The sequence below is a fragment of the Thermobia domestica genome, chromosome 11, assembly GCF_964235325.1.
Source record: "Thermobia domestica chromosome 11, izTheDome1.hap1.1, whole genome shotgun sequence".
Lineage (NCBI taxonomy): Eukaryota > Metazoa > Arthropoda > Insecta > Zygentoma > Lepismatidae > Thermobia > Thermobia domestica.
In genome coordinates, this window is record NC_137464.1 from 77144453 (window position 1) to 77149083 (window position 4631).

At 36.8% G+C, this 4631-nt stretch overlaps 1 pseudogene; it reads left to right on the forward strand.

Moving 5' to 3' along the window:
- The first annotated feature begins 2094 nt into the window (after positions 1-2094).
- On the forward strand, positions 2095-3445 carry LOC145664196 (ubiquitin recognition factor in ER-associated degradation protein 1 pseudogene; annotated as a pseudogene).
- The last annotated feature ends 1186 nt before the right edge of the window (positions 3446-4631 follow it).

Sequence of the window (4631 nt, forward strand, 5' to 3'; positions counted from 1 at the left end):
CGTAACACTAAAATACTGACTACTGCAGTAGGAGACTTATGTTAACTCTTTAGTATGATACTAATAGCGCTTCAAAACAACTTTGCATAAGGCCACTTATATTTACGCTAGCAGCTCTAGGTTTTAGATTTTGGGCTATAGTTACCACCCTCCAGAGACTACCCTTACAAGCTCTTCATAAAATTTCTTAATTTTGTGTTGCATATATTCATCAATTTCAGCAATTCAGGAGTTCGGTCTTCGTAGTTTCAGATAAATTATTAATTTACAGTTATGGTAGATACGTGATCATTGTGAAAACAGTATATTTATCTATGTGTGTGTTATGAAATATCAAAATATATGTAGTCTACAGATGTGCATCTAGCCCCTATTTTTTTGAGTGAGGAAAACATTTTAAGTTATTATTTATATATTTTTGAAAGTGTATAGTTAAATTATGGGACCTTATGCAGAGTCGTTCGGAAGCATTATTATTACCGTACTAAAGAGTTCGACTAACATATGCTTCCTGCAATAGTCAGGCTTCTGTCTTAGTCTGGGTTTTGCCTCTGCCGGCTATCGAGAAATGTTGGATTGTAAACATTTTATTATATTTTTAAAGCACACCACTTATCTTCACTCAGTTTTCTACTCGCTGTCGCTAGATACTATGGATAAATTGCCAAGTAACACTATTTGCCAATTTATGCATATTTTATATTTAATGTATGAAAATTTCGTGCAGTTTTACTACACTAATCCACATAAAAATTCATTTAAAAAAACACTTCTTTCTCTCTAGTTTCATTTTCTGTACCTTCAGCAATCATTTTCGTGATGTGTTCTTGCATTCTCTGGTGCAGGTTCACTTTAACAAGTCTGCCAAACACCATCGAACTTGTGCTAGGTGGCCACTAAGAATCACTAATGTTACACTAAACAACATGCAGTTTTACTATACGGATTCATAGTATAAGTAGTAGTAGGAGGAGGAAAAATGAAATGGAATATTTCAGTTTTACGTCCCACGCTTATGCTTGGTAGGCTAAAGGAGACGGTGATTATAAGAAATGAATGAAATGGTGGAATGAAGAAAGTGGGAGGAAACGGGAGAATCCCGAGAAAACCCACGAGCACGGTGTTTGTCCACCATAAAGTCCACACGGAGCAAGCTGGGATCGAAGCAGGGACCCCAAGCACTGGAGGTGAACGCTCGACCACTGAGCCACCGCTCCCCCTAGTAGTAGTAGAAGGAGGAGGAGTAATAGTACAAGGATTAGGAGTAGGAGTAAGTAGTAGTTGTTGATGTAGTAAGAGTAGAAGTAGTAGTAGTAATAGTAGGAAGAGTAAGAGTAGAAATAGTAGTAGTAGGAGGAGAAGGAGGAGGAGGAGGAATAGAAGTAGTAGTAGTAGGAACGGGTAGTAGGAGTACGAGTAGTATTAGTAGTTGTTGTTATTGTTGTTGTTGTAAGAGTAGGAGAAGTAGGAGTAAAAATAGTAGTAGTAGTAGTAGTAGTAGTAGTAGGAACGGGTAATAGGAGTAAGTAGTAATAGAAGTAGGAGTAGGAGTAGTAAAAGTAGGAGGAGTAGGAGTAGCAGTAGGAACGGGTAGTGGGAGTAGTAGTAATAGCCCGCAGCGGTTGGTTGGGTTTTGTTCTCGACATAAAATGGGCAAATTAAAGATTTGCCAAAATTTTTCTGTACATTTTACAATCTGTGAATCCGTATAGTAAAACTGCACCGAACATTTTAAATAATCAGTTAATTTCAGCAAGCAATAACATGAAAGCATATAGTTCAACAATAAAATATTTGAAAGAAAATAATCTGAATTTTTAAAATTTATAGAATAAATCACTATTTTGTTTTAATAAAGTAGAAATTTTATTTATTCTCTATAATCAATAACACAAAGATTTTATGATAATTAATAACAATTCATATAATAGGAAAAAATGACTGACAGAGAAAAAAAAGGAGTCTACAATTTTCCTACTTCTGAATGTGAAAAGCTCGTGACACCTAAAGGACATATGAATGAACAATTAGTAGGTGAAATGGATCAATGCCCATACCTTTTCCTCCTCATAGTTTTAGTGAGGAGCATGAAAGGAAGAAGGCAGCAGGAAAGCTATAAAGATGAGCTGAAAGAAAGTTTTGGATGAAATAAGTTCATTTATTTTACTTACCTTTTCCTCCTCAGTTTTAGTGAGGATAATGAAAGGAAGAAGGCAGCAGGAAAGCTATAAAGATGAGCTGAAAGAAAGTTTTGGATGAAATAAGTTCATTTATTTTACTTATTAAATTTAAGTTGTTTTTATCACTATTTCTCACAGTAAGACCTAAATACTCAAAGACTAAAATGTTTGGCTTTAATTTCAGTTTTTTTATGGACCATCCTAGACAGTTTCGAGCATCATACAAGTGTTTCTCTGTGCCTATGCTTCCAGGCCAAGAACGACAAGATGTAGAACGTGGAGGAAAAGTGATAATGCCACCTTCTGCATTGACTGAATTATCTTCTCTCAATATCAGAACACCATGGTTATTCAAACTGTCAAACAACGCTAAGAGTCGTATCACGCATTGTGGTGTGTTGGAATTCGTTGGAACGGAAGGATGTATCTATCTTCCCCATTGGATGGTCCAAAATTTACTTTTAAACGAAGGGGATCTTGTTGAGGTTGAAAGTGCAGCTTTAGACGTAGCTACGTTTTCACGGTTTCAACCACAATCGGAAGATTTTCTTGACATAACAGACCCGAAAGCGGTCCTTGAAAATGCATTACGAAACTTTGCCTGTCTAACAACTGGTGATATAATTGCTATCCAATACAATGACAAGGTCTACGAACTTTGTGTTCTTGAAACAAAACCTGGTTCCGCCGTAAGCATTATTGAATGTGACATGGATGTTGATTTTGCACCACCGGTAGGCTACGTAGAACCACAAACAGAGAATACCGAACGCGAGGAAAACACGGAGATAGACATTTCATCTCAATGCTCAGAGTTTGTTGCGTTCAGTGGGGAAGGGAAAAGACTAGATGGTAAAGCTAAGAGGGAGAACATTAAAGCAGAATTTTCAACAAATGGCACAGCTCCTTTGAAAAGAGGAATTCCTAACTACAATTATAAGATTGGCACTATAAGATTCATGCGAAATTTAAATCCGGAACGTAAAGATAAGAAGACATTCAATAATTTTCAAGCGTTCGGTGGGCAAGGGCGCAGTTTGAGGAGCTGATATATTTGTCATTTGTAAGTGGTCATAGGCTCCACAATTTGAAAAGGACATACATATTTTTTTTAAACAATAAGTATACCTATATTCTTACATAGTACTAAATTTGTGCTTCGCAGTTGATCTCTAAAATATTACGAAAGTATACAACCCCTTTTTTCGAAGTAAATTCAATAATAAATTCAGTACAATAGTGTTTATATAATTGTGTAATTTCTTTACAAATCTAACTATTCAGTGGATAAATTACATGCCGGAAAGAGGGTTCAGACAGGCACGTACGAAGGAATTTATTTCGGGAGAGGTCCATATCCTAGGGGTCCAAATTCAATATGAGAAAAAAAATACCCCTAAAATTAGAATAAGTTAATATAAAAGTTAAGATTTCAGAGTACCCGGACCCCCAGTGTACGTTTTTAGGTCCAGAAATATGAAAGCTAACCTGAACCAACCTAAATTAACCCCAGCTTTAACATCTTGGACCTGCTCTGTAAACTTTCAAAAAATGATCATAATAAATTTCGGTGCTTTCTTATTTTAGGTCCGTATAAATTTGGAAAATACTGCCTTATATTTCAGAAGAGCAAGATGGAAGTGATAAAAATATAACACTTTACCTCTTTAAATAATTATTAGCTTATGTGCATACTTACCATCGCTTACGTACCTGCTCCCTATGGACAATCCCATGCAATTCCGCGTGAGCCCTTTTGCGTTCCTGGCCTGGCATGGCATTCGTGCTTTTTAGTGGATACCTAGCACATGTTTGTTCGTGTTTCTCTCAGTTTTTTTATAGGGTATGTCTGAACGCGCATGTATACCCATAACAAGTGAGTTCCCCTACGGTGAACTGCACCCAGCTTTAACACACTAAGATAGAATTTCCTGACGAAAGAAACTACCCCATACCGTAAACGTTGCCAACACCTAGTGGCCCACTTGTCGCTGAATGTCGATCTTCGATATAGAGACGCGCCGAAGGATTGTCACTAGTGTGCCACTGGCGGCAGTGTTTCGTCGAGTCGAAAGAGATATCTAGAGTCGGGGTGTTGAAGTTACTACCGCGTAGCAGCGAGGATTTCATTTTTGTCCGCGCTCCTTCGATTCGTCGCGAAGAATCGCGAATGGATCAACGCGAACTATAGCCAGTCATTTGCATATTATATAAAAATATAATATTATAAAATAATTATATATAATTATATATTATTACTTCCTGATGAATTGTTTCTAAGTGAGCTTCGGGGGTCAAGAGTAACCCCTGAATCTTCATCATGAAGTGAGAAATCTTGAGTTCAGTGCGTATAATTGTATCAATTTAGATGACAACTGTCACCGATCATTACAAAGTTAATATGGGAGAACTAGGAAATAAAGTAAATAGACACGCGTCATTTTGTTATAA